The sequence below is a fragment of the Neophocaena asiaeorientalis genome, unplaced genomic scaffold (genome assembly GCF_003031525.2).
Source record: "Neophocaena asiaeorientalis asiaeorientalis breed wild unplaced genomic scaffold, Neophocaena_asiaeorientalis_V1.1 scaffold356, whole genome shotgun sequence".
NCBI classification, from domain to species: Eukaryota; Metazoa; Chordata; class Mammalia; order Artiodactyla; family Phocoenidae; genus Neophocaena; species Neophocaena asiaeorientalis.
The window spans coordinates 446164-456550 of record NW_020172269.1 but is presented as its reverse complement, the minus strand read 5'-3'; the positions used below and the strand labels follow the sequence as shown (position 1 = coordinate 456550).

At 61.8% G+C, this 10387-nt stretch overlaps 1 long non-coding RNA gene across 2 annotated transcripts; it reads left to right on the top strand.

Annotated features, from left to right (window-relative positions):
* Positions 1–4594: 4594 nt before the first annotated feature.
* LOC112411056 (uncharacterized) lies at positions 4595–8595 on the top strand. Of its 2 annotated transcripts, XR_003005551.1 has the most exons (4): positions 4595–4700; positions 4809–5090; positions 6331–6544; positions 7606–8595. It is a non-coding gene; the product is annotated as an uncharacterized LOC112411056 (long non-coding RNA). The 2 variants fall into 2 exon arrangements; XR_003005552.1 differs by lacking the exon at positions 6331–6544.
* Positions 8596–10387: the final 1792 nt, after the last annotated feature.

Sequence of the window (10387 nt, the reverse complement as noted above, 5' to 3'; positions counted from 1 at the left end):
GGCTCTCTGGTCACAGGCCTAGCGCTCAACCTTGAAGGCCAGGGCAGCACTGCATCCCCACCTGGGTCCTACCTGCCTTGCACGGGACCCCTGGGGGAGGGGGAAGATGGTGCGGCCACCAGGCAGAGGAGGCGCTCCCCGGGGCCCTTGGACAGAGCTGCGTGTTCCGGCTGATACCATCCCGGCACCCAGCGCTGTTCCAGACGACGGCGGCCACTCCCGTGCACTGAACGCCACACGCAGGAGTCACCACACAGGACCCCTCGTCCACCACGGCTGCCTCAGCTCCTGGAGCGTCCCCCCTCCCCGGACCGGCAACTCCCTCCTGGGTCCCCGCAGGAGGGTGGAGCTCTGTGCCATGTCACCCACAGCAGCTCAGCTCAGCTGCCACCCACGCATGGACGATGGACTCAGCCAGGGTGAGACCCAGAGTCCACGGGAGAACCCGTCTGCTCCAAATGTCAAAGACACATGCACAGGGCACGGAACACGCGCACACGCGTGTGCACACACGCCCCCACGTACACAACACGCATCGTCCACGTGTGCGCTCACCCGTGCAAACACACTGGTGTCCACGTGCACGCACACGTTGGTGCACGCCTACACGCATTCATGCTCCCTCGTGCACACACGAGCACACCCCCATGTACACCGTCCCCGGGAGTCATCTGCTCCCAGCACCGACCCTGCAAGTTGAAATTTCTCAGCTGAAACCTCAGGGCAGCTCACCTGGAGTCTGTTCCTCCAGCTGCCAGGACCAGAGGGCAGACCAAGTGGGTAAGCAGGGAGGTGGCCCTGTGCGGGGATGCCAGGCCGTGTCCCCAGGGCTCTCCCCGTGGGCTCCTGTTTGGGGAAAAAAGGAGGTCTTGGCCCGCTGGACATTCTTCCCCACTGAAACCCAGACTGCCTATCTGAGTTAATATGATGGTTTTATACAAGGTGGGGGTTTTTTAATGAAGGGATTTTTCTACCCTGAAATAATATCGTTTTGTTTTTGTAAAGTCTGTAGCGGCGTCTCTGTGCCTTTCTGTTCAGGGCAGCTTTATTGAGCTACGAGGCTGGAGCTTCGCTCTGACATCAGCCCAGTGACAACCGGGGCTGCCCCAGCAAGATGCGCTTTCTGCGCAAATGAAAAAATACCTTTTTACAGATTGAGATGAGAGGTGACGCTGTTTTGCGTCTGAAGTGTTTCCTTTTCCGTGTGGTGTAAAGGATCCTCTTCTGCACCGTCCACACTGAGTATGGATCACCCCCAAGGCCGCCCTCGGCGTGTGGGTCCTCGAGCCCCTTCCCACCACACCTCCACGCTCTGTGCTGCTGGTGTCCTGGGCTCGGGGACCCAGCGTCGGCTCCTGTGGGGACGGGGCATGGCCGAGGCCTGGGGCTTCTGTAGCTGGAGGTGGCAGCAAACCCGACCCCAGGTGGCCACCGGCTGGAGGAACAGACTCGAGAGGGACGTTGGCCAAGAGGGACCCCTGTTCTCCCACCACGGGAAGGGCTGTGGGCTCCGCGGACCTCGTGAGGTGCCACGTTAGTGTCGGGACAAAGGCCGAGACCGGCCTCCCGGAGTGGATGCAAGTGAGGAAGAACGCAGGCCGGAGGTGGTGCTGCGTCCTCAGAGGGGCCTGGCGTCACCACGTCCTGCAGGAAACAGGGTGCCCTGCACTCCTGTGGAGTCTGCACCGGGCCCTCAGCAGAGCACTCACGTCCCGTGTGTTTGGGCCGGAAACGTGTGCTGAGAAGCGTCTGCATGTGTGGACAGCGTCTTCGGGCAGCATCCTCTTTGGGACACAGAGGCCAAGATGGGGCCTTTCGGAGGGCGTCAGGTCTGAACCTGGGTCTTCGGCCCTCGGCCTCAAAGGGACCTCGCGCCTGGTGGCTTGTCCCGACCTCACCAGCCATCAGAGCTGTGCCACTGCTCCTGCCACTGGGTTCCGTCAAGGCTTAAAGGATGGACCGCATCAGCAATGCGGGCCTGGCAGGCCGGCTCAGCCCTTCCTTACAAAGTCTAAACCACGTTAGCACGAGTGGTCCTGACGGATGCCCGACTCTCCCCGTACACGCGTCCTGGGGAAAGGCCAGGCTGGTCTCCAGCAACCCGGTCCGCATCGGGCACGTAAAGCCAGAGTGTAGGTTCCTTGAGAAGGTGAAATGCTTCCCGGGCAGGGAGTTTCTGGAGGCCGTCTGGGGGTCTCTGCCGGGCAGCAAGATGTGTGTGTACCCGCCCCAGGTCGGTGCACCTGTCCTGCCGGCCCCGCTGGCGGGGCCCCGGGCCAGGGGGTGGGGTGGGGAGGGAGGACCACCTGCAAACATCTGAGTTATCTCGGGATCAGGTGAGTAGGTGGCGTCAGCCTCGTGTTTTTTTGTTTGTTTGTTTGTTTTGCGGTACGCGGGCCTCTCACTGCTGTGGCCTCTCCTGTTGTGGAGCACAGGCTCCGGACGTGCAGGCTCAGCGGCCATGGCTCACGGGCCCAGCCGCTCCGCGGCATGTGGGATCTTCCCGGACGGGGGCACGAACCCGTGTCCCCTGCATCGGCAGGCGGACTCTCAACCACTGTGCCACCAGGGAAGCCCCAGCCTCGTTGTTTTTAAACTTTTTTCTCCACCAATTGAACACATTGTCTCTGAAAGCTCTAAATAGGCTCCTTTGTCTCCAGGGAGCGCGAACCATCACGTAAAGCCTGTCCTGCCTCTCAGCGGCCTTCAGCCGCGGCTCTGACCACAGTATCGGGGGACGGCTCCTGGCCCAGCCCAGGCTGGGGCTGCTTCTGAAGCGCCCGTTGCTCCTCGGGTGTCGGCACCTTGTGTGCGGATTCCGTGTGTGTGACGACAGTCAGGCTGGAGCCCCCAGGACCCACTTACAGCCACCGCGACTTCCTCTGCCACCGTCGCTGGTGGGCGGCCAGGACGTCCGGTCTGTGTCTGTGAAGTACTTCCACCTGGACGCTTCCTGCTGGGAAGATCCCCCGAGGGACACTCGGTGTGGGCTTGGCCCTGCACCACCCCAGCAAGGCTCAGGTGTGAAGGTCCCAGGAGGACGGCCTGACACACCCCCAGTCCAGCCGGGCTGAGGACCACCTTCTCGTTCCTATAAAATTCAGAGCGGCGATAGGCAAGCTATGAAGAGTTCATTAAATGTTCTAGGCGACCATCTGGTTTCTTTGAAGCTGCCCTTGAATTTCTTGAAGACACTGTGCTCTCCAGTGTGATCTGAGTAACACAGGGCGCGTCTCCTAGAATAAGACAGCTCTGAATGATCATTAACCTTGAGAAAAGGAGGATGCGTCAAGTGAGACCCACTCAACGAGGCGGCCCAGATTGCCCCGTGTCCCGTAGGAACATGATGGTGGCCGGCCTGTCCGGCCCTTTGCTGGGTGGTGGGGGGTCGGGATGGGAGAAGCGCTTGGCCCCCGAGGGGCACCCCTCTGTCGGGTCACGTCCCCAGTGCATGGGTCCCCAGTGCCCAGGACACGCCACGGGGCATGGGGGCTGTGGGGCACCTCTTCATCCCCCTTGGTGAGAGCCCCACGGCCCACAGCAGGCTCCCAGGGCTGCCCACCAGCCCCTTCACATCAGCAGGGGCCCGGCCCTCACAGGCACCCACCCACCACCCCGAGGCTCCTTGTAGGACTGGTCCTGGGCTCGCTCAAAAGGACAAGCAGGCTGGGGGAGGGCAAGAGTTTCACTGGCCGTCCAGAGGGCGTGTGTTTCCGCAAAGTAGCTGCTGAGTCAGGAGGGGGCGCAGGCACCTGAGCGCCAGGCGGGCGGCGTCCAGGCTGGAGCTCCAGCCCCTCATATGGATGCAACGGGCTGTGCACAGCCCCCTTCGCGGGAGGCCCAGGCCGGGTGAATACTTAAGCTTCCTAAATAAAACATGAGAGAGTCGGATGGACCCGCAGACTGGCCTTGCCTTTTTTCTGCAGTGAAAATACTGAACTGGGTGCCACGTGGCCTGTGCCGGGTCACGCGCACAGACGCAGAGGCCGCTCTCGAGTCTGACTGCAGCCTCCCCTTGGCTCTGACCCACAGGCCGCAAACCAGCCAAACCACTGGCCACTCACCTGGTCCTGAGCTGTCAGAACCCGACAGTGCGCAGGGGAGGTGCACGGTGGGGGGGTGCCCATCGCCTCTCGGGGAACGCGGGGTCACAGCCGCCTGTGTTAAGGTTCGGCCAGGCCTGTGGTTTGGGTTTTCACACGGATTTTGGAGATCCCCCCCCCCGCCGCCGCCCAGCACAGCGCCATGCCCACAGCTTCCAGCATCCCACTTCCTGTTCCAGGACCCGTGAGCATCCTCCAAGGCCGCTGTCAGCCCCACAGATGGCCGTCCCACGGATCAGAAGCCCCACTGCCCACGCCTCAGTCCTGGGGCGTCTGTAAGGGGTTGCCGTGGAAATCGCACCCTCCCCAGACACAGCTCCAGCGACGGGCAGGTCAGGAGACACTCGCAACGTCAGCCGGAGACCAGACTTTGGAACCCGCAGTTTCAACACCAGCACGTCTCCTTGGGTGGGACCTGCTCCTTGCCCAGCCCCCAGTCTCAGGGGCTGGATGTTCTGGTTAAAAATAAAACTTTAGAAGTCCATCACCCAAGCCGGCGTCGAGAGAGCAGCACAATACATCCGCACAGAAACCCTAGGAGCCCCGGCACCGAAGCCGGACCTGGTGATGACACCTCCTTTGCTTTAACACCAAAAGGTTTGTTAAAATCCTGCAGGTTCTAACAAAATCCAAGGACGTGCTGTCACTGTGTGATGATCAAATGGAGAGGAGGACACATCCCTCGTTACTGATCCTGCCTTGCAGGCCACTCCGCTTCATCCCGAGGCACCTATGGAAAGCCCGCTGCTCCTCTGGCATCTGAAGGCCCTGCATCAGGACCATGAGACCTCGCCCCGGCTGGGCCCTCATCCAAGAAGCCGCCTTTGAGGACATGTCCGCAGTCGGGGACCCTGAGGTCCGCTGTCCTGGCAGATGGGGGGCAGATCGAGAGGCCCTAAGGCGGCCAGGTGCGGAGCGTGGGGCTGGGAGAGGTGAGGCCCGGCTGGCCCAGGGGCGGCTCTAATTAAATGGCCGGACATCTAACAGGTCAGTGTCCCTCTCACACCCACACTTCTTCTGCTGACCTGCCTGGGCTCCTGGGTGCTGAGGTGTGGCCCCTGTGTGTAAACATCTCATCAGCTTTCCTCACCGGGGAGGGTTCTTGTAGATGGTGGGGATGAGGGTCATCTTTCTCCTTCATGTCCTTCCTGGGAATGCAGGGACTCGTGAGCTGCAGAGACCCAGGTCTGCCCTCCCCTGAGATGGCTCTACCAGCGCGAACTCAGAGTTCAGGGCTCAGACGAGAGAGAGCTGGACCGTGCCCCCCACGCAGGCTCATCGGCCCGCACTCCACCCTCCGGTTGCTGGCCCACTGCCCCGCCATCCTGCCCACCCACGCTGGCCATACCACCCAGGCCCGTGCTTTTCGCTCTGCCCAGAACACAGCCCCCTGCCCTGGAATGGGGGACACGTGGACACTCCACTCCTCCCCCAGGCGTCCGCTGCGGGCTGTCGTCCAGCCCCCAGCCCAGCCTGCAGGAAGCCCTGGAGCCAGGGTGGGTAGGGGCACCGGGGACCAGCCCTCCTGAGCTGGTCTGTTTGGAGCTTGGGGCTGCCCAAGGGGGCGGGAGACAGCGGGATGCAGGCGTGATGTGGTCTCAAAGGCGTCGCAGGGACCCAGGAAAACACCTCCCACTGGAGACCCGCTGCCTCGGATGGCCGGGCTCTGCCCTGATTGTCCCGATGGAGTCAGCTGAGCCCGTCCTATGAGGCCAGAGAGGCTGGAGAGCTCTCACTGTCTAGGAAGGAGGGGGCTGCCCTAGGGCCCCACCTCAGATCAGAGGAGGCCAGCAGAGGGACTCAGACTTCTTGGGCCCCAAATGTCTGGACCACTGGGGACCAGTCAACACCCCAGCCCAACTCCACCTGAACCCGTGGACCAGAGGCTGGGTCACTGGGCATCTGGTGGCTGGAAAACTCAGGTGCAGGAAACATGGGAGCCTTGCTGGGGGGAGGGGAAGGGGGACTGATGGGGTGACAGACAGGATAGGAGGGTTATTGGCTATTGGGGCTAGTGGGCCGTAGAATGTTCCAGAAATGTCGATAAGTCTCAAAGAAAGGAAGCACGCCTTTCGTGAATTGGGTGGGTGGGCCCTTCAGAGGGTCCCCTCATCCCCGTGGGCTTCTGGGGTGCGGCCGGGCCGAAGGGTCACCCTTTGACTGCCAGGAGAGGAGAGTCCACGTCCTGCTTTATGGCCCCCAGCGTAGGGTCTGGCTCCCCCTCTAGGAACTTGGAATCACCAATTCTTCAGAGGAAGCAAACCTGAGGCCATACCACCCAACGACGTGGTGACCCAAAGAAACAAAACGCTAATCGAATCGGCCTCTTCTGATGACTAGAAATCAGATTTCACACGTGGTTCCAAATTTCTGGCTCAGAAACGAGTGGCTCTCTCCTCTGGAGCGCTGGGGCCCCTTGGCAGCGGTCAGCTGAAGCCCAGGTGAGGCTGCCTGTCAGGCCGATGCCTTTGCCACTGTCCCCACCTCTCCCCCGCGCCCACCACCCGGTCAGCTGCCGTCGGCAGGGGCATTCTTGCCTGGCCCTTGGCTCCTGAATGGACAGATGGATGGAGGAGGGCAGAAGGGGGCAGAAATGAGGCCAGAGATGTTGTAGGATTTAGAATAAGAAAAGGTGTCATTTCAAACCGTGGGACAGGAGGGAAGGCTCAAGGGCGGTTGAGGTTGGCCAGCCCCTGGGAGGGCTGGCAGCGGCGGGAGCTGGCCCGCGGAGGGCACTGGACGTGTGCACAGCTTGGCCACCTCGGTGCACAGGTCCCACCCCAGGAAGTGCCCTCGCGCCAGCACCCGGCCAGCACCGGTTTTTCAGTGAAGGGAAGTACACCTCAAAACGTCTTCCGGGGGTCCTGCCGTGTAGCCAGGGCAGGGGTCAGAGCAAGGGGCTGGGCCTCACCACCTCGCCAAACGTTACCTTTCGAGGCGGTGGAAGCCTGGCGTCTACGGGGGTCCACGGGCTCGGCAGACACAAAGCGGCCGTCCCTGTGCCTGCAGACGACGCAGGCCCTCACTGCCTGTCCGCTCCCCAGAAGGTTCTGGGCTGAACCGAGCTGTACAGACCAGCACCCACCTCGCTGGGTGCCCGGTGACCCAAGCCCAGGGCCCACCCGCCGGCTCGCGGCCCCAGACGGCGTGTCCTGCTCTGCACACAAGGCGGACGCGTGAATCCGGCTCAGGTGGTGGAAAAGTCACCGTCCTCACAGACGTGGCGGGAGCCGTAGCCGTTGCTGCGGAGGGATCGCTGGGTTGTGTCTGGCTGGAAGGCGGAGCGCGGGGCCTGCCCTCAGCTCAGGACCGCTCTCCGCGGGCGCCTGGCGCTGGCCTGCAGCCTCTGTTCAGCTCTGGCCCGCGGGCTCAGCGAGGGGGGATAGTTCTGGTCCAGACCCTTCAAAGCGGCTTTAGCCGGTGCCGGGCCGCCTCCCGTGTGGGGCTGGCAGGACCCCAAGGACTCAGCTCCCTCAGCTGCGTCTCGGGTGTGTCTTCGCAGGGGCTGTTCTTGAGATGCCAGCACCTCATCAAAGCAGTTCGATCGCCCGTTGGTGAACTGCTGACGAGCCGCGTCCCATCACACAGACCCCGCCGTGCCCGCGGTGGGGATGCCTTTAGGGGTGAGGTGGGCCCCGCTCAGTCTGAGCAGCAACCGTGTCCCCAGCAGTGGCAGGTGGGGGCACAGGGGGTGCGAGTGCCCCACCCATAGTCTTGGGGACCGGCCTTCGCTCATTCACTGCCCACCCCTCTCTGCTCAGGGGGGGGGTGCTCCCCAGACCCCAGAACCCCTGCGGAAGGCGCTCCTTGCCCAAGGCTGCAGCTACGGGGGAGGGAGCAGAGCGGCCCTGCGGCTGTGGGGAGGGGCTCCTCTCCTCAAGCTTCCAGCTGAAAGGCCAGGCCCCCGGCGCAGCCTCTGTGTCTCAGGCCTGCTCCCTCCTGTGACCTCATAGTCACTCTGGCGGGAGGAGAGCGGCCGGTCACCGTGGGCCCTGAGCCCAGCCTGGGCTCGGGGACCAGGGGAGGGAAGGGACACGTCCTCCCTGGGGGCAAGTGGTGTTTCCCTACACCCCAAGGAAGCCTCCTCTTCCGCGGCGGGCGCGGTCTGGGGGCCTGGAACGTGGACCCCCGCTCAGGCCTTCTCTGCCTTAGACTTGACCCTGAGGGAGGCCGCATGACCCCGCCATCACCACCTGCGACAACCCCCAGGACCCAGGTGTGGGCGGCTAGGGGGCACAAGCCCGGTCTGCCCAGAAATGCGGCCCTGGAGGGTGGCTAGCAGCCTCATCCGGCCGTGGTGCCATGGTCAAGAAACAGCTGAAAAGTACACATGTGCGTGAACGTACTGTTACACATACACACACCTGCATCTCCTTTTACTGTCATCTCCGGCTAATAGGATTTGCACCCTGAGACTTAATCCATCTTGCTAATTTGTAGAAGCGGCTTCTAGAGAGTGTCGCTGAAACTGGAATAAATGATTCCCAATGTTCGTCTCTGTCCACGTACGTGTGGAGGGAGAAGGTGTTCCCTTCCCCAGTGGGGCCTGCGCACACTGGACTGACAGCCCAGCACATCTGTCCCGCAGAAGCCACATTGCCCACATCGCTAAATGAGGCTGGGGGAGGCCCCGGAACTGGGGGGCACCAGTCACTCACTGGAAACTACAAAACAGCTAAAAGAATTGTCTCCAGTTGCGTGGGATCAGTGCCCTGGCCTCAGAGCTGCGACCACACCCGACACGGGGGGAAACTTGAAAGGTCAGGACCTCAGCTGCCTGGACCCAGGCTGGACGCTGGTGTGTCCACACCAGACTGCGTGCCCCAATGGCAGGGACCCACTCCGTTGATCGGAAGTTGGCCTCGAGGGTCTTGACAGGCCCTGGAGGAGGAGGGGTCCACACCCAGAGGGGCCAAAGGAGCCTCGGGCGCTTGACGGCAAACCCGTCAACTGGGGGGGCGCAGGTGAGATCAGGGTGAGATCCTGAACGGCCTTGCTGGGGAGGAAAGAAGCGGCCAGTGCGGAAAGGGGTCATCGCCAAGAAGGCCGAGGGGCCACGGGGTCCTCCCAGCCCCTCGGCTAACGGCCTTCCCCACGTGGAAGCCGGCGAGGACTCAGGGCAGCGGCTGGAGCCACATAAGGAGACAACGGCCACAAAAGAGGGCTGGGAGGGGAGAAGGCCGGCAGAGGCCGGGTGGACACAACTCTTGGTCAGAGTGGAAGCAGGAGGCCCAGAAGTAGTTCCCAGGAAGAGGGGCAGCAAACGGAGAGAAAACACCCAGACCACAGGTGACAACGACTGTCCTCAAATCCCAGGTGAACCATCAACCGAGCTGCGGCCCAGCGAGGCTTCAGGGTTCAGAATAGGGACAGAGTCATTTGAACATCTTAGCTGAAAAATCAGCGGCGTGAAGGGAGAGGAAATCTGGCCATACTGCCCGCCCTGCCCACAGGAGAACTCGGGGCCGAGCGGAGGGAGGAGGGTGTGACCAGGCTGAGCGTCCAACAGAGGGGCCACGATGCTGGTGGGTTCTCACAGTGGAGGGGCCCAAGGGTCACACCCGAACACTCTGCCTGATGACCCGGATGGGGCTGAAGGGCGCGGTGGTGGAGAAATCCCAAGACAAGTCGGCAGTGCATCCCTGCCCCGTGTCCCCTTCAACAGGGGATTTATTAGGAGGACGCGATGCCGATACTGGGCGCCTTGCAAGTAAAGCAGTAATAGTAACACATAAGCCAAGGGCGAGGGCCAGAGGCACCAGGAAGCATCGCCGGGCGTGGCCATCAGAACTTGCGCCAAGTGCGAACACGGGGATTTGTTAAAGGGCAACCACATCAGCCACTGAACACTCACAATATCTTTTCTTCGGAGCAGTTGGTCTCAGCCTTGGCTTCTCGTTAAAATCACGCAACGGAACTTTTAAAGCGTCTGGACACCAAGTGCCCCTCAGGCCAAGTCAGCGAGGCTCTGCAGCCGCAGCCAGAGCGCCAGCGGTGCCCGAGGCTCCAGGGGCTCCCGTGCGCAGCCTGGAGTGAGGTCGGGGCTCCCGGGGACCTGAGAAACATCTCTGACAGGAGAGCAACTTTTATCTGATGCTCTGGTCCCTCAGGTTCACTTCGACCGACCTTTCTTTGGTTAATTTCAAGTAAAATTAATTGGGTATGTTTTATTAAAATACCACATATGTATTATCCCAATTTTCAAAAATGATTTCTGTCTTTCTAGTTATAAATATGTGCAAAGGGGTATCTGCGCTGAGTGGTTGGATTCGGGGGTAGGTTTT